Genomic DNA, 20468 nt, shown 5'->3' on the forward strand with positions numbered 1-20468 from the left:
AGAATGAAAGAAGATATGTGAACACAAGACTTAAAGACTTTTACAACTTGAGGGAATTGATCTTCAAAATCCATAAGCATTTAGTCTGCACAAGATAGATGTTGCAGCACTAAGGATACAAACTCTTAAGTCAATGGGAAGTTGAATGATACAAGCCAAGTATCTAGATCCATCACTTGAATTTGAAGCAATAAGCAATACGAGAAACATGTAAAGACTCCTTTTGAGGCATGATGTGGTAGAAAACTAATTGTGACACACTTTAGAGTCTTCAGTTGTCTAGCATGGGCAAACAAATCTTCCAAGGGATGCAAGGCACCATCACTTAGACCTTGTACTTTCATTAGATATGAAGACGGTGTGAAGGCATACAGACTTATGAATCCTGAGACACATGAAATATTTATGGAGAAGGATGTACACTTTGAGGAAAGTTCACCCAGCTTATCCTCTAATCCTCTTTGCACATCATACATTGTGGAAACTAATAGCGAAACTAGCAATAGGGCTTCAAATGATTTAGACACATGGGGTTCTATCGATAGTTGCAACAAGAGATCACAACATCAGCATACTCCACATGCATATATTTCCATAGTGATAGGTCCAACATAGCAGGGTACACCGTGCCTTCCAGCTCCAGCAATAGAGGATGACTACATAGTAGATATTTCAAGTTTTTTTGTGGAGTCATACATAAAGGATTTGGGGGACATCATTGATGATGTACATCTTCTCTTTGATGGAGAAGATCCTTCTATAGTTGTTGTGAGGGTTCACTCTGACCCTCATGTCCATTCTCTACATGATCGATCTATATAGGTTAATGTGATTTTGGATACTTATGAATGGCAGTTGTAGAGGGTTTCTTTATTAGTTGAGGAGACAATTGAACAAGTTTTAGAGACATCAGTGATCAACAAGATTCTTTCCACACACAGCGGAAGCATCTCATTTGTACCTATGGTATTGTTTCTTCCAAAGGGGAGGAACACTATTCTACAGTCTTGGATTAGCTTCTACATTGGGGCAGCTATCATTAGTTGGCATTCTTCTTTTGGGGGGGGGGGGGGGGGAGCCTATCCTATCGCTCTCCCTCTTCTCACATTTCTCTATTGTATATACTTGATGTATGTCATAATGGGGGGGTCTTGATTACTCCATCCATCCACACATTTAGTTTTTTCATCTCTCTTTTTGGGGAGGTTTTTTCCCATGAGGTTTTCCATCTTTCTTCACTTTATGAGAGATTACATTTCATTATGTACATGGGTACCTAATATGGCCTAGTAGCCAGGACCCATTATGCATCCTAGTTCTTGTGAACTTAAGTGCATTCCCCTAAGTTGCACTTAAGGGGGGGTGTTGGTGTAAATAAGTATTTACTATTTACACTTTACTTAAGTTTACATAGGTTAATGCATTATTTTATTATTTATTTAGGTGATACACTTAGGAGTTTGTGTACTCTCATGAGTTTTCATGTTGACAACACAAAAGTACGCAACTCTAATTTAGAACATGGTGTCTACAACACTGGAGTTTGCATCATTCACTGAGTTGTCATGTAGACAACATAGTTATTCGCACTCCCATTTTAGCACATGTTGTCTACAACATTAATTTTCATGCTACACCATTGTAGGCTTATCCTCACATCATCACACTTACTGGAGGATAACCCATATCTAGTGGACATGTGCTTGGTTGTATGGCTTATCACGTTGTTGACTTCTATGCATTCTAGAAGCATTCCAAAGGCATTTATATACAAGCACTCCTAGTGTAGTTTCACATTGAATATGAAATATTAAATGAATATATCATCATTCTGATCATACTCTCTTTGGTCTATAGTTGTACTTGTGTTTGAGTTCCTTGGTCTTGAGTGAATTCTATGCTAAGGAAAATTCTTACAAGAACCCTTCCAAGGCATGTGAAGTTGTCACTGATTAGATTTTGTCATGTTTCACACATCTTTGAGTTTTTGTTAAAATATTTTTTCACATTTCACATATATGAAGTTTTTGAGGAAAAGGAAAGATGAAAATCAAAGCAAGTTGTACCCATGTGACATGTGTCTAGGTTATGCATCAGTAAGGAAAAGTTGATGGCTTTAAAGCTATTAGATTAATAATAATAAATGTAATCAATAAAGGTTCCAATCTTCCATCTATAGAGGAGAAATTATGATGTAAATTTAATGGATCCAAATAATTCTAATTTATTTCATGATGGAGCTTCCATGTGGCACAAATGTAGGGGTTTTTTCTGTTATAGTTTTTAGAGGCAAAAAAAAAAAGATTTGCATGGTAGCATAGTTCATACCAAGTGCAAGTCGGGAAGAGAAGTTGACTTAGTAGGAATAACATAGAAGATTATGAAAATCTAAAGAAGATCAATTTTTTCATTAGGATCTACAAGTTATATGTGAATTCTCATCTAGTGAACAAATTTTTTGCCTCTAGATTCTATCATTGCCTTATGTAGTGATGAAAGATAAAAATGATAGTTTGTCTTATTGATCATTTTGAACTCGAATAGATGGTATCAAGAAGTTGATTTAGAAAACAATATAAAAAACATAGTCAGAAGGTGCACATGTCACGCTAGAATAACATTATCAATCATCATCAAAAGTTGAATAGGGGATCCCACCCTATCAACAAATTTTATGCCACAAGATCCTCCTACTACATTTTAACATAAAATTATATTTTCCAGAAACTTGAAAACCATGCTAAATATTGAAATTTGTTCCATAAAATTTTGTCTCCTTCATAATTACACTAAATATTTAGCAATTTGACCTTTTTAATGTTTTGTTTTTTGAATTCTATCACTAATACATTTGGGCCCGAATTGTGATGGCAAGTGCAACGGCCACCTATCGCCCAAGTGATAATAATAGAAATTGGCCCCCATCAGATGGGCATCAAACTTGTTATGTCATAAATTGAGATAACAAGGGCATCTATTACAATGGGATGGAAAAATCCATCACAATTTGGAAAATTATGAGTGAAGACTTCCTCTTCACATTTTTGTATGTTTGATAGTTTACCATCGCAACTATGATGGCATACATTTTTAGACAACTGTCACAGTTCTGACTACATTGTTGTAGGCTTGATGAGCATCTGTTGGAAGCTATGTCACAACAGTGATAGTGTCTGAAGAAAACACCATTAAAGTGACCACCATTCATTAGTATTGTCTATCACAATTATTATGACATATGACAATAATGTCATTCAAAAAATGAATGCCTATCAAACAAGCCATTGCAATTGCAATGGATTGTTGTAATATCAAAAAAATAAAAAATAAATAAGATGGTCCTATATATCTAGTGATTAGTGGAGTGAGCTATCTGAAACCAGAGATAACTTTCATATGTCTAGGATAGTAGTAGGCATTACATCACCATTACTAATATATGGTTTCTAGCAAGTTTGTTGTTGATCATTCCTTAAAACTACAAACCTAACCTTAAAAAATATATTACTTTTTCTACACTTCATTTTATATCCTTTCACTTCTATTATGCCAAAATGCAATGCATGTTGTGAATCTCCATTGCAAGTTGTATCTTGTTAATCTAGCCATTAGAAGAAGAAAGCAAAAATATTACCCTACCAATCTTAAGATAACTTTATCAGGAAGCATCAGAACACTGTGAAAAGATAGACATAATAATCCCATGATGTCTAGACCATTCCATAATGATTTCACAAAGAAATTAGATAATTGGATTGATCAGAAGATAAAACAACAACAACAACAACAAAAATAAAATCCAAATGAATAGTAAATAGAAAAACCAAAAGGAATTTATTTTGGGTGATGCAAGCTTTCCAATGGCCCTAGGATTCTCCTACATTTAGTACTTAAAGAAAAACTATGTAATAAATAAAATCACTTTGGTATCTATGAGTATTATCAACAAAAAAATAAATATTAAAAAGGTTGAACACTTCATCAATTGTAATACAACTACCTTGGATGGAGTACCACATAAGTCTTGAATATTATATCCCATAAATGAGAGACCAATTGTATATATGTATTCAATCAAGTCTTTCCTCATATTTCGTTTTATATGTATCACTAATTAATAAGGATTAGCTGAAAAGATTAATAAATACATGCAACAATATTGATCCTTCATTAGATCCTAGGTTCTAATCTTGATGTTGTTCAAGGTAAGTAGAGACTCTGCCCTCCAGAATAATTAAAACTTTAAATAGAGGTCATCAACCTGCCCTATAAAATTCCTCATTATGGGACATAAATTAATTTTATGGAACTTCCTAAAACTTCTATCTACATGTTTAACCATTTGAGATATATTGGGCACTCTTTTAATCTTCCATACTCAAGTTACATCTTTTCCAAGTATTACTTTCATTTTTGCACTTTTTCTTTGAAATAACAATTTTACAATTGTTTCTTTGCAAGTAAGATCATTCAAATTTATAAAACCCATGGATATATCTACAAGTGTTCTGGGGAAATATATATAAATAAAGGAATATACTTGGCATCCTGGTAGATGCTTTGAAAATTTTGCACTATAGAACCCTTCCAAGGCATGTGAAGTTGTCACTGATTAGATTTTGTCATGTTTCACACATCTTTGAGTTTTTGTTAAAATAATTTTTCACATGTCACATATATGAAGTTTTCGAGGAAAAGGAAAGATGGAAATCAAAGCAAGTTGTACCCATGTGACATGTGTCTAGGTTGTGCCTCAGTAAGGAAAATTTGATGGCTTTAAAGCTATTAGACTAATAAAAAGGAATGCAATCAATAAAGGTTCCAATATTCCATGTATAGAGGATAAATTATTATGTAAATTTAATGGATCCAAATCATTCTGATTTATTTCATGATGGAGCTTCCATGTGGCACAAATGTAGGGGCCTTTTCTATTATAGTTTTTAGAGGCAAAAAAATAAAGAGTTGCATGGTAGCATAGTTCATACCAAGTGCAGGTTAGGAAGAGAAGTTGACATAGTAGGAATAACGTAGAAGATTATGAAAATCTAAAGAAGATCAATGTTGTCATTAGGATCTACAAGTTATTTATGAAATCTCATCTTGTGAACAATTTTTTTGCCTCTAGATTCTCTCACTGCCTTATGTAGTGATGAAAGATAAAAATGATAGTTTGTCTTATTGATCATTTTGAACTCGACTAGATGGTATCAAGAAGTTGATTCAGAAAAAAATATAAACAACATAGTCAAAAGATGCACCATGTCATGCCAAAATAACATTATTAATCATTATCAAAATTTGAATAGGGTATCCCACCCTATCAACAAGTTTTATGCCACAAGATACTCCTACTACATTTTAACATAAAATTATTTATTTCCTAGAAACTTGAAAATCATGCTAGATATTGAAATTTGATCCATAACATTTTGTCTCCTTCATAATTACACTAAATATTTAGCAATTTGACCTTTTTTAACATTTTGTTTATTCAATTCTATCACTAATACATTTGGGCCTAAATTGTGATGGCAAGTGCAATGGCCACCTATTGCCCGAGTGACAATAATAGAAATTGGTCCCCATCAGATGGGCATCAAAAAATTTATGTCGTAAATTTAGATAACAAGGGTGTCTGTTACAATAGGATGGACAAATCTATCACAATTTGGAAAATAATGAGTGAAGACTTCCTCTTCACGTTGTGGTATGTTTGACAATTTGTCATCACAACTATGATGGCATACATTTTTAGAAAACTATCACAGTTCTAACTACATTGCTACAAGCCCGATGAGCATTTGGTGGAAGATATGTCACAACAATGACCATGTCCAAAGAAAATTCCATTGAAGTGACCACCATTCATCAGTATTTTCTATTGTAATTGTGATGACATGTGACAGTAATGTCATTCAGAAAATGAATTCCCATCAAATAAGTTGTCGTAATTGTAATGGATTGTTATATTATCAAAAAAATAAAAATAAATAAGATGGTTCTATATGTCTAGTGAGTAGCAGAATGAGCTATCTGAAACCTAGGATAACTTTCATATGTCTACGATGGTATTAGGCATTACAACCAAGAAGTCATTAGGGAATGAATTTAACAAGAATAAAGAGAACTTATGGGAGACAAAGAAAATTAGAAATTTAACTCAATAAGGGGAAAAAATAAATTGTAATGAGATTGGATAAGAAATGCAGCCAATTAAATACTTATGGAATATCATGGCTCTAAAATCATAATTAAATCTGGATAACTTTTGAGTGGAAACATTACAATATGTCAGGTAAAACCTTAGATTATTGTGCCAAGATCATACATCGATATCTAAGATGACAACTATGATGAAACAAAATGCTAAGTAACATAATTAACAAAACAAGTGAATTGTATAACAAAGTTTGCAAATGTGTATATCTACAATTAATAATTGCATCATACAAATTAAAAAGCACATGATATAGGATAAAACATAAAGAGATCCCAAAAGGGGACATTACAATCATATAAAAATAGGAATAGATACTCCATTATATCCAATTGATAAAATTCATGCTTGCTGATTTGAATATCAATTATCAATCTTACATAGGTAATATCATCAATATTATTCGTGCAAGCTCCAAATTTGTAATCTAAGTGAAGAATCAATTAGCATGAAGCCATCTTCAATAGAATTCAAAGAAATTAGTACAAAATATTATAGAACAAGATAGGGAATATTACATGCAAGCAATAGGGCTCCTCTTGGAAAAAAAATTGAAGACCAATTTTACATTGATCACTCCTTATCAACAATACATCCAATTAGAGGTGTTTCCTTGTTTGAGGGTGTCAAGAAGACCTTCAATCAATTGTTGTTAGTGTTATAGTCTAACAAGGACAGGTACATGGTTGGCTAAAATTGTTAGAGGCATTAGTTTAATGCTTTGATAGTAATGATTTTAATCTGATGGAAGGTGCTCTTGATACATTATCAAATATCAATGAAGATATACAAGATGGGTTAGATGCTGGCTTACTAGGATTTTAGGAGTGACCTATTGGTATTTTTTTGCCTAGATTATTTTAGTTTTTTCAATCACCATATGTTTCTCTCAAAAAACTAGTACTTAGCTCTATGAACTAATATACTGATCTTATGCCTAAAATATTTATATCATCTATGTATAATTATCTTTAGGGCTTGTTTACTCTTTCTCATGATTTGGCTATTGAAGTGAGGAAATTGGTGTGTGTTGCATGGGTTTAACTCGTCAAGGGTCGGCCTAATTTCCTGTAACCCTGGATGAGAAATGTAATTGTATATATGTTGCAAGCACATCAAGATGTTGATGAAGAAGTGGCTCTCAAGTAATGCAAATTTTGGTCTATTTTTTTGAAAACCTCATCTTCATCCACAAATATTGAGGGAGTTTCTACCGTTGATTGTGGTTCTATTGTCAAACATGGTGAATGCATATAATGATGAGGCACTTGTTGATGCAGAGGCTAATGAAAATATTTTTGAAAGGGATCAAGATTTGAAACCTAGAGTTTTTTATTCACAAGCATAAGGGGCATATGGAACATATAAAGGAGAAGAGGAAGAAGATATCATCAATTCATGGAATTTGAGATAATTTAGTGATGTAGAACTTGATGGTTTATTTTCTTATGCCTCTTCTTAATGGTAAGTATCCTTTCGAGTGAATCATCACATGTTGGACTCTTTCTTAGTATAATAAATGGATTGTTCAAGTCACAAGTCATCGAGAAGGTCATGAATAGTTTGGTAAGGTACTTACTGGTAGTTTAAGAGGTTTCTTTTTCTTCCTTTTCTACCCTTGAAGAGGAGGCAGCAAGAGAGTTGGCACCATATCTGGAGCTTATTTTACAACATCTTTTGTGTGCCTTTGCTAAATACCAAAGGAAAAATATTTGTTTTGTATATGATGTGATTGGTACACTTGAAGATGTTGTGGGTAGAGGGGGAAACCAATTGGGAAAAATATCTTGATATTTTAATACCTCTGTTAATTGCTAAATGGAAACAATACTCAGATTCAAATAGGGATCTTTTTCCTTTGCTTGACTATTTCATAGCAATAGTATAGGCATTGGGTCTTGGGTTTACTCATTATCGTGAACTTGTATTTGTGAGATCTATCAACTTGATATGAATCAAAAAAATTACAAAGGTTGATCCTATAAAAGAAGGTGGTCCATATGATAGGGAGCTTATTTTTTTCTCACTAGATTTGTTCTCCAAGCTTGTTGAAGGCCTTGTAAGTAGAATTGAAGGTCTAGTTACAAGGAGTGATTTTAGAAATATTCTTTAACAATGTTGTGGAGATGAGGCTACTAGTACTTGTTAAAGTGTCACTACACTACTTGGTAACTTTGCAAAAGTTTGTTAAATCAGTTAACTTTCCAATAGTAAAAGCACTAAAGAAGTTAAATCTTACTTGAATATTACAATGTAAAAGTTGTGGTGCTCACCATTGCAGAAGAAGTTCAACAATTCATTCAAATTTAACCAAATAACTGGTTGTGTATCCAATGCCAAAGCTAGGATCTTGCGAATACCTAACAAGTCAATAAATTAGTCACATTTTTTATAAATAAATCAAAGGAAAACCATGACTAAATTGGTTTAAATAATAGGTAAAATTATGAGGTGAGAGAAATTAGTTTTGGCTACATGCAAAACTGCATGGATCTTGAAGCAATTCAATCCATTCTATAAATCCTAAATTGGAAGGGCCATATACAATGTAAACAAGAGCATTCTATATCACTAGAAAAATAAGACCATTTGTATATGTTTGTGTTAACAACTCATAATTTTTGTTTGAGCATTTTCAAATGTATTATGTGGTTTTTTTCTTTTAGGAAGATTTGAATCAAACTCTATAATTCATTGTCATCATGATTATGGAATGAAATTCTATGATTTGATGTCATGATGAGTTATTCAATAAAGAAATTAATTTAGGATCAAATACTATGATTCAATGCCATAATAAGATATCCAATAGTCAATTATAGATAGTTGAAAATATGATAAAAAAAATGTTGATAAAAGAAAAGACCACATAATCTAATTTAAATACATTCAAACTTAAACATAAACTACAGGAACAAAATTATACTAAATATCAAATTTTAGACAACAAATAAAAAACTAGTAGCTGTTTTTTCGTGTTGATCACATTTCATTCTTATTGTTGCTTCATCTTATGGAGCATGCCATACAATGCTTTTTAAATGTACTTCAAAAAAGAACATGAACCTTATCAAAATAAGAAAATTGTGGATTACCTTGTAAGGGAAAGAAAATCAGCACTAGAAGCATAATTTGTTTCATCTTGAGGCATTTGGCCACTCTGCCAACCTTAAGTGGGAGAGCTCTCAACCATGAGAGCCCTTTGCATGGTAGTAATATGTGATCTGGTCATTTTCTATATTGTGATCCATGCCCCCACATATGCATCTACAAATATACATTTGTAATCCCCACAAATCACATTCAAAAGATTCAAAATCAAACCTTCACTAATCAATCATAATTTTGTCACAATATATGATCAGCACAAATCAGATTCAAAATCAGGTCTTGCACCCATGATAAACCATATTTTCATTAGTAAGTATAATCTCAATAATGGAATACCTTAGAGAGGAATAATTTGAGGAAATCCCATGGAAACCCATTCCAAATACTTCATACACTGCAACTAATTTTCATAAATCAATGAGTTTGACTATGGCATCCTTTTGCATTGCCTAAAACCAAGAGATTCACAAATTAGTTGTCATGCAATCATAGGTTAGTGTTCAACTTTACTTGGATTCAAGATTAATTTAATATTCTCTACTAATCAAGGCCAACGACATGAAGGTGAAAGCTCATTTGACCCCCCCCCCCCAACCCTGCCCTGCCGCAACATCTAAATTCCCCATTAACATCTAAAATTAATTCATTCTACTAATAAATTGCCAACATTCATGAATTATCACATGATAACATTCATTAACACATAAGTTTCATTAGAACATTCACATGAGCATTCAATAGAACTTAAATAAAACATCTAGACATAACCATCACTCATTATCAAATAAGTTATGTAAATGAGTTGCATAAGTTCACATGAATCATTTTTTTTTTGTTTTTTTGTCCTTCCCTATATTCCTGCAGAGGCATATCCATGTCGCCATCAATATTTCTTCTCACCTATAGATGTGCACTCACTATCCTTTGCAAAGGAAAGTCCTATGCAATAATAAATAAAAGGGTTAAATTTTAAAAAGTTGAGACTTTAAATATTTTAAAGAACATTTAAGTGCTCTTTACCTTGTTAGCTTACCAAACACACACCCCTGCCCCCCCAGTCATTGATATTATTCTTTATCTATCTCATCATCAAGATTGTCATCGTCATTGACATCGTCACCACCACTATCCTAGTCATTCTTAGCGTCATTGACATCATCACCACCATCATCATCATCATCACCACCACCACCACCACCACCACCATCCTCCTCCTCATCCACATAATCATCATCATCTTGATTAGTAGAAGCATCATCATAGTGATTAGTATTAGCATAATTTGTATCAAGAGCATCATCGACTAACTATTGATTGTGGTTCACTTCTTCCTCTTCCTTGGTATTTTTTCTTCCATTGCATTATACTTTATCGACCTTTCCCTTGAATCATGTCTAACAAAAAATGAGAAACTCAGTTTATTTGGAACCTCTGAGTAAAATACCTACTCATAGTGGCTTGGAAGAACATAGGGTTCATCCCAAACTAGCTCAAACAACCTTGTATTAATCATTGGAAATCTATTCTCATGCTCAATAATAATTCTATCATAATCATTTTGATTGAGTAGTAATTTATACCATTTGATGATGAAGAGAACTAATTTGAAGGAATTAAAGTCACAGTCAAGTATATCATCCAAAATCCCATATATCAATTTTGAAATGCTCAAGGATGTAAGTCATTTCTAGATGAAATATTGGTCGCCTGGAAGACTGCACTTATCCTAGAATCACAAGTTATCTTCATATCATCTAAATATTTGATGAAAATTTATAACCATTGCATAACATAGACTTGTGGTGTTTCACCTACAATAATATCAAACATGTAAAAATTATTACATCATGAGTTCAAAAACATACGATTGATTGACAATCTTATAAGTACTTAGAGATTGCTTAAACCATATGCCAAATCTATTTCCTTTTATGTAACATTAGGATCTCTATTATAATGATCTTATTTAACCAATGAAGATATGAATTCCAATTTTAATCTATGACTAGAATGTTGACATCATTCAATCCATACCATCATCCAATCTTTGATTGTTGCAATAAACAAATGTATTGCATCCCACTCTTTAGAAATTGTATAAAAATAAATAGATAACCTTACAATAGATTTATTTTAAAGATTAAGAATTAATTAACTACAATAACATCTCATAATTTATTACCTTTTACTTTCTTAAATCCATTGTTCCCTACCAAGTACTCCCCTTCAAAAAATTTAATGAAGTTGAGATCCCAAATGCAATCTATATGGGTTTTTTCTACAAGATTAGGAAGATATTGAGTAACATACACCATCATCTAGTATATCATATATCCTTCAATCATCAAACCCTTGAGACATGTTCTTTGTCAAAGCAAGCCCTTCAAAAATTTCAAGTGTCTCTCAACCATTGAGATTGACCTAGACTCTACCAGTCCACACAATTTAATCTCCTCAACTAGGTGTAAGAGGTAGTGTTCTTGTGCATTGAAAAAAGTTGAAGGTAAACATTTTTTCATTTCACACACTAGTAGATGAATTCTTTTCTTCTATTATTTTATATCTTCTTTATGGATTTCCTTAGATGAAAACCACCTACAAGGGATTCAAGATACAAAAACATATAAATACAGGACTTTACAATATATTACATATTTGATATATTGAACAAATATCACTTCTTATCTCATGTATTTTCCAAGATCATATATCACTTTTTTGATATTATTGTCAAAGTTGTTTGGGAGTGATAGGGCTAGCACATACTACAACAATCGTCAACTAATCATATCATTCTTTTCTAATATAATACAATGAAAATTGAATGCAGTTTCACAAATATATTGTAAATACAAAAGACTGTGACTTACCTTGATGAAGGTATGCCAATCATGTGTTTTCAGCCTTGGGCCAAATTCACTTTTCTTTGATATGAAGTTTCTTATATTCAAAGAAAATTCTATAGGAAATCAAATTTTTTGTATGACTTCTATGACATTACTTTGTTGCTCCATTAATAACCAAGGAAGGGCACTTGCATTAATCCGGTCTCCATTGCTATTTGATTCAATGATATTTTTCATTACATGATTTGAATCATGAATGTCACTATAAATTTCGGCAAGTTTTTCTTTGTCACACCTTCCATCCAATATTTTCCATAGTGTCTCTATTACATTCTTTCTAATATGTGTAGTATCAAACAAATGCACAATTTGTAGCTTCTTGTAGTAGGGCAGCCTACTAAATTCTTTGGGATAACATTTTAGTCCCTTTGGAAGGTGTTCAGTATTGATGCCTTGAAAACTTTGAATTCTATTATATTCCAACTTCCATAGGTGAGGTGTCATTCTTTTTGGCGTTGATGCAATCTCTTCTTTCCCATTGAAAAGATGGTTTTTCAAAACTTTGATACTTATGATTTATGTGGAGCAATTGTCCATTCTCATCAAACACCTACTTTCTTAAACTTTTGCAATGATGAGATTTCATCTTTGGACCACATATTGGACATGCAAATTTTTCCTTTATTTGAAGACCTACAAGATAATGATACAATTGGATTAAATATGTTCATTTTTGGAATTAGTATTATCACATACAACTAGATTTCAGCATAACATACCACAAAAATGTGTCAACCTTGGGGTATCATGAATTATCCACACAAGAATTACATGGAATTGAAATTATTTTTTTCCAATTGGTCTAGAGATATCATACATAGTGAAACCATTCCATAATACTAGCAACTCATCGATAAGAAGCTCAATATATACATTCATATCTTTCACCTGGTACTTAGTTGAATGAACAACATCAAATGATTATTGTGGTCATTTCACTCCAGGACTTATAATTACATGTAGATAAAAATAAAATAATAAAATACCTAGAACAATCATTTTCAATATAATGTGCTCCCCCTTTATTGACATCCATGGAGAAAGGTTATTGTTGATAACAAAAATAGGCCACACTGAGTAAACAAATCTCATCTTTTCAAATAGATTGACACTGTTAGTTGCCAGAGAAAGCTTAAGATTTTGAGGTTCCTCTTTAAAGTGTGGCCACTTTTCATCTATGTCCATAAATGTTGAACCATCTGTAGGCATTTGAATAATGTCATCTTGACTTGTATTGCGCAGCTGGTAATCTATAAATTGTGCCAAGCTACTGCATCTGAATAATCATTTAAGTCATGGAATAATGGGGATGTAATGAAGAACCTTGCGACACACCTTCTTTGTTACTTGGTCATCTCAATATCTTCTTGTATGACATTTGGGGAATTTTTTTGCATTTCCATGTTCTTTATGATAAATTACATGATCTTCAAAACAAGCATCTATTGATTGATACTCCATTCCAATATATTTCATAGTGGCACATAATTCTCAATACAAATGAGGAAAAACATTTGATGGTGGTAAAAAATAGTCACCTATCAATATACAACAAAAAATATAATTCATTTGTATAAACAACTGAATGGTACATATTTCACCTTTTATATACTATAATGACATATATTACAAACCTTAGTATACTTGACATTGTTATGTTGGGTAAACCATTCATAACCTTTAAATTCACCAATAATAATAAAACAAAGGGAAAAGTTGATTGGGATCCTTCATAAGGGTCATATTTTCCTTCTCAAGTAGAGGGATGTCATCGACGACCTCAATGTCATCCTCATCATAATCATCATCATCATCAGCAATAGCGGTAACAACAACACTAGTACCAAAGGTGTCATGGATTAATGCATTCATACCATCATCTTCAAATGTGTTTTCTAGTGCATCATCATCATATTCCATGGGATCATGAACTTCTCCTTCAATACTCACACCTCCATGTTCCTCCATATTCACACATCCATGTTCCTTTGAGATGTGTTGATCCATATAATGTACTACCCTAGAGAGATTGACTTATATAAAAATGATGATAATCAAACCCCCATTCTATGATTCATGTGTATATTAATTGTGAAAACAATATAACATACAACTTACCAATGGATAATAATCAAACCCCCCTTTAGTGTAGACATTCTTTGTACAATGTCTCTTAGCTATTTTGATTTTGATTCTTCTTTTCTTTAAGTCATTACAACTCTTGCAAGGAAAAAAAAAAAATTTCCTCGCCTTCTCTTTGAAAGTTAGACAACAAACTAGTGATTGTCTCCCTATTTTGATCAAATTCCCTTGTATTATTTGACATGATCCTTTTGTTAGTTTGTGGTGACTGATCAGAGAAGTATTGTACATACTTGTAACCCTAAAGTATGATACAAAAATTGCTTCTCATAGTAGTATTGAGTTGTAAGGGATTATAGAGTGTAAATAGATTGTAATCACTAGATTGTAATAATATTGGACTTGTTGTTTGGTGGATGTAGCCCAAGGTTTGGGTGAACCACATTAAATCTTAGTGTCTTGTGTTCTTCTTTGTGTGATTTATTTATTTATTTATTTATTTATATTTTCATGTAATTGTTTCTTTTGTCTAAGGTTAAACCTAACAAGTGGTATCAGATAAAGGTTATTTTTTCAGTTATCCTCTACAAGAAAGTGTCATAGTTGAGTGGGAGCCTCATGGTTGAGCGGGGTGATTGTAGACAAGGGTAAGTTGAGGGTTGAAAATTTTAATGAAAATGGAGTACTATCTCTATTAGAAGGATTTATGCAAGCCATTGGAAGGAAAAACTAAGAACTAGGAAACTATGACAAGTGAGAATTGAGAGATTTCAGACAGAAAGGCACTTGGAAGCATTCGGTTATACTTGGCACCATCGATGACATTTAACATTACAAAACTGAAGACCATAGAAGAGTTAATGGAAACCCTACTAAAATTGTATGAAAAGCCCTTTGCTTCAAATAAGGTATTTCTCATGAAGCATTTATTTAATATGACAATGGTAGAAGGTGGATCTATTGCAAATCATTTAAATGAGTTTAATACTATTACTAGTCAGTTATCTCTATGGGTATTAATTTTGATGAATAAATCAGGGCTCTCTTGATTTTGTGTTCTTTGTCTGAAAGTTAGAATGGCTTGGTAATGGCTATGAGTAAATTTATTTCTAGATCTAATACCCTAAAGTGTGAAAAAAAAGACCTGTATAAAAAGGCTTAGGGTTAGCTATCTTTTATAATGTGTGATATGAAAATTTCTTACTGCAGTAGTATTGAGCTGTAAGGGATTACAAATTGTAATCAGGTTGTAATCATTGGATCGTAATAATATTGGACTTGCTATTTGGTGGATATAGCCTAAGGTCTAGGTGAACCACGTTAAATCTTGGTGTCTTTTGTTCTTCTCAATGTGATTTATTATTTAATTATATTATTTATATTTTCATGTAATTTTTATTTATATCTGAGGTTAATCCTAACAAGTGGTAAAAATGACTTCTATATGTATTGTTTTAAATATTGTGGCTAGTGAAGATTTGTATTTGGAGCAACTTGATGTTAAAACAACCTTCCTTCATGGTGATTTGGATGAAGAGATATGTATGGCATAGCTAGAGGGATTTGAGGTCAAGAGTAAGGAGAACTTAGTGTGCGGATTGAAGAAAACTTTATATGGCTTGAAGTAAGCACCTCAGCAATGGTATCTATAATTTGAAAGTTTTATGCATGAGCACGGATATAGTAGGTGTCATTTAGATCATTGTATTTATTTTAAGAGGTTAGATGATGACAACTATATTATTTTATGTTTATATGTTGATGATATGCATGTAGTTGGGTCTAACATGGATCACATTAAGGGGATGAAATGCCAATTAGCACATGCATTTTCTATGAAGGATTTGGGGGCAGAAAAACAAATCCTTGTTATGAAGATTTGCAGAGATAGAAAGAACAAGAAATCAACATTATCTTAGGCTAATTATATTGCGAAGGTGTTGCAACATTTCTCTATGGAGAACGCTAAAGCTATTGGCACACCTTTACCTAGTCATTTGAAGTTGACTAAGGAGATGTGTCCAAAGATACAAGAAGAGGAGCACAAGATGTCCAAGGTACCTTATGTTGCAGCTATAGGAAGCTTGATGTATGCTATGGTATATACAAGGCCAGATATTGCACATGTAGTGGAAGTTGTTAGCAGGTATATGAGTCATCCAAAAATTGAGCATTGGAATGCCATCAAATGGATTCTCATATATTTGAGAGGAAAATCCAGTAAGTGTTTACACTTTGGGGGCTCTACTACTGATTTACAAGGATATGTTGACTTAGACTTGGCAAGGGATATTGATGCTAGGTAGAGTACTATAGGTTATGTATTTACTATTGGTGTGGCAACAGTGAGCTAGGTTTCTAGGTTATAAAAGGTTAATGCTTTATCCACTACAGAGGCAGAGTATGTTGTGGCTACAAAGGCATCCAAGGAGATGACATGGCTTTAGTTCTTCCTAGAAGAATTGGGACACTCTTAGAAGGATAATTGTTTGTTTAAAGATAGCCAGAGTCTCATTCATCTTGCAAAAAATTCAGCTCTACATTCAAAGACAAAACATATACAGCTGTGATACCATTTCATTCAATCAGTTCTGGATGATGGACAATTAATGCTAGATAAGATACATACATATGAAAATCCAGCAGATATGTTTACAAAGGTAGTGACAAGGAAGAAGCATGTCAATGATAATAGAAAACAAGAATATATTTTCTAAGAATTTACAATTGTTCAACAAAATTAATGTTTTACAAGAAAATGAGCCTCCTGATTTGAGTTGCAAGACTGTGGCTCCAAGTTTGAGTTTTGGTGATGTGATCTTGTAAGAACTTGCATTGCAAGTACATTATAATCTTCTTGATTTGATAATACATTGTGTGGGTTTTGGAGGGTGGGGTTTTTCTCCTAGAAAAGTTTCCCCATAGTAATCACTATGTGATGTTTTCATTGTTACTTTGTTTTTCTATTGTCCATTTCTTGAGATCTTTGTGATACTTAAGTTGAAATTTGCATAGTTGTCCTCTCAAGATTAGTGTAGGAAGCATTTATGAATATTGTTGCTTCCTTACAACTATGAGTATACAATATAGATAACCAAATAAAAATGCAAAAGCACCAAATCAAAATGAACTAAGATGTATAAAAGCACTAGAATAAGAATTCATTTAGTAAAATCCTCTAAATTAATCAATGCCATTGACAATATGTCGCGGCCACAAATGCTAATCCAATTTGTTCAATTTGAAAAATATATTCTATAAGAAAAAGCCAAGATGTGAATCCATCATAGAATATGTTAGATAAACCTAGTAGTTTGACTTTATTAAAATATTTCATTCTCCCTAAAGCTGCTAAGACTATTTGCAGTATGAATGTGTTCTTGGTTTTCCTTCTACTATAAACTTAGAAAAAAAGTAAATGGAAGATTTGTGCTCATTAACTTTTTGTCCTGAAGCTGCAAAATAAACGTCCAAAGCATGTCAAAAGGCTTCAACTTCCTTGATCCTAGCAAGACCAACAAGAGCAGAATCATCAACAAATTGAAGATGGGAAAGAGAAGGTAAGCCATTACCCCACCGCCAGCCTTGAATAGAATTTTGGGACACCTGATGCTTAATGAATCTGCCCAAGCCTTCAGCCATGATGATGAATAGATATGGGGAGAGAGGGTCACCCTGGCGGAGGCCTCTAGAAGCACCAAATAGTTGAGAAGGTTGACCATTAATAAGAACAGAAAAAGAGGCAGAAGTAACACAACTCATAATCCAACTCACCCAGTCAGAGCTAAATCCAAAAGAAAGAAGAATACTCCTTAGGAAGCTCCATTTAACTCTATCATAGGCCTTAGCCATATCCAGCTTAAAAAACATGGCTCTCTCCCTTGAAGTAGCCATAGAGTGAATAGCCTCAGTAGCAATAACCACCCCATCCAAAATTTGTCTGCCAACAACAAAACCACCTTGTTCTTTTGAAATAATAATGGGAAGCCACCTTTTCAATCTCTCAGCAATCAACTTAGTAATAACTTTGTAAACCACATTACATAAGGCAATTGGTCTAAAAAACTCCAATTGATTAGCACCCTCTCTCTTAGGAATAAGAGTCAAGAATGTAGAGTTCAAAGCTCGAAGCATCTGCTTGCTAGCATAGGATTCTTTAACCACCTCCAACAAATCATGATTAATGATGTCCCAAAATTCCTGAAAGAGTTCAACTGGAAAGCCATCAGGACCAAGAGCCTTCCCCTTAGGCATGCCAAAGACCACCTCCTCTAGCTCTTCCAAAGAAATAGGACGCATGAGATAATCATTCATTTCCTGAGTGATAAGGGAAGGAATACAGGACAAAATAAGATTTTCTTCATTACCAGTAGGAGGAGAGTCCTCAAAGAAGTACCAAATAGCCTCCTGGAACAAAGCTGGCAAGGAATTTAGTTGGATACCTTGAGAATTAACCAAAGAAGAGATAGTGCTCTGATTCCGGCGAGATTGCACTGTTTTATGGAAAAAGGCAGTGTTATGATCACCTTCCTAGAGCCAATCAACTCTAGCCTTTTGCTTCCAAAAAATTTCCTCTCGAAGTTCCCATTCTTCTAGAGCTCGAGAAGCAAGGGATTCAGCCTTGCCAAGATCCTTTGAGAAACCTCGATCTCTAATCTCCCTTGTGATGACATCAAGATCTTCTTGAGCAAGCCTCTTCATAAAGTGAAGGTTCCCAAAGCATTCCCTATTCCATATCTTGAGCTGCCTTTTAACATATTGAAGTCTTTTAGAAAATGAGAACATTGCAGTACCATATGCAGGAGCACCATCTTTCCACCAACAGAAAACACAATCATGAAGAGAGGAGTCTCGAAGCCACATCAACTGGAACTTAAAAGGAGGATGCTTCAGAACATAAGCCCCTATAGTGGAAAATTTGATTGGCCAATGATCTGAACCCCTCCAATCAAGGATTTCTGAAGAGATAGTAAGGGTGCCACTAACCCAGAAGCAAGAAACAAGAAATCTATCCAGACATTCTGAGATAGCAGCAACACCAATCCTGCGATTATTCCAGGTATAGAGACCATTAGAAGGCTTAACATCAGAGAGATGCAAAAGAGATATATGTTGCCAAAGAAGAGAAAAAGAAGGCAGCAATCTAGCCAAACCACCATGCTTCTCCTCCAGACTTAAAATTGAATTGAAGTCTCCTGCTAACATCCAAGGATGATAAGGATGACAATTTATAACATATTGAATGTGTTCCCAAAGTTCCTCCTTTCCCACAATATCAATAGGTGCATACACATTAGTAACCATGATTACCTTGCCTAAGTCTAGAGTAGAAGCTACCATAGAGAGAGCTGAGTGAGAAGAGATCCAGCCAAGAGGAGAAATATTTTGAGGATCCCAAAATATAGCTAAACCACCCGCACTGCCTGTTGCCCCAACACACTGGCATTGGCCACGAGACCAAATACTAGAGGCATGTTGGACCATAGACTCCATAGAGAGCTTAGTCTCTTGGATACAAAAAACATCAGGGCTATGATCAACCACCAAGTTATGAATAGCCTTTTTTCTAGGGATGCTATTCAACCCCCTTACATTCCATGAGAGAATAATCATCATTGGGTAGAATTGGGAAAATGAGAATCCAAAGGTTTCACTGAACCAAACTCAATCAATATATCTCCTATGAGTTTAATCTTCTCTTGGTCTATTTTGCGCCCACTCCTTAGAGGAGGGGTAGAAGAAGCCCGCTTAAAGGGTCGAGACATTAACCCCAAGGGGAGAGGAGAACCCTTGCCCTTACCTGATGGTAGCACATCCTTAACCAAGTCAGCTAAAACAACATCATTATCCTCCAACACTGTAGGAGTCACCAGAGCCTTTGTCACAAGAGCTAAAAGGACCTCACAGTTCTGATATACTACGACTTGGGATGCCCCACAAGCATCATTAGGAACAGATCTCTCATCTGGGCAAACTGGATCAGAAGAGATAGGAGGAGGAATACCCTCCTCTAGAACCATACTATCCAGCACCTCAAAGCGGTTAAAACCTAAATTAGATAATCTTTCTTTCAAAGGCCTCTTTTGACCATGGCCCTTAGCAAGAGGGCGAATAGGGGTAAATTCATCCTTATCCTACATTTGAGCTTT

At 33.8% G+C, this 20468-nt stretch overlaps 2 pseudogenes; both read left to right on the forward strand.

Moving 5' to 3' along the window:
* The first annotated feature begins 6738 nt into the window (after positions 1 to 6738).
* LOC149552015 (transportin-1 pseudogene) lies at positions 6739 to 7634 on the forward strand (annotated as a pseudogene).
* Positions 7635 to 7653: 19 nt separating this feature from the next.
* LOC149552016 (transportin-1 pseudogene) lies at positions 7654 to 8369 on the forward strand (annotated as a pseudogene).
* The last annotated feature ends 12099 nt before the right edge of the window (positions 8370 to 20468 follow it).

This window comes from Cupressus sempervirens, chromosome 6 (assembly GCF_028749045.1).
Source record: "Cupressus sempervirens isolate cs-2001-9-10 chromosome 6, ASM2874904v1, whole genome shotgun sequence".
Lineage (NCBI taxonomy): Eukaryota > Viridiplantae > Streptophyta > Pinopsida > Cupressales > Cupressaceae > Cupressus > Cupressus sempervirens.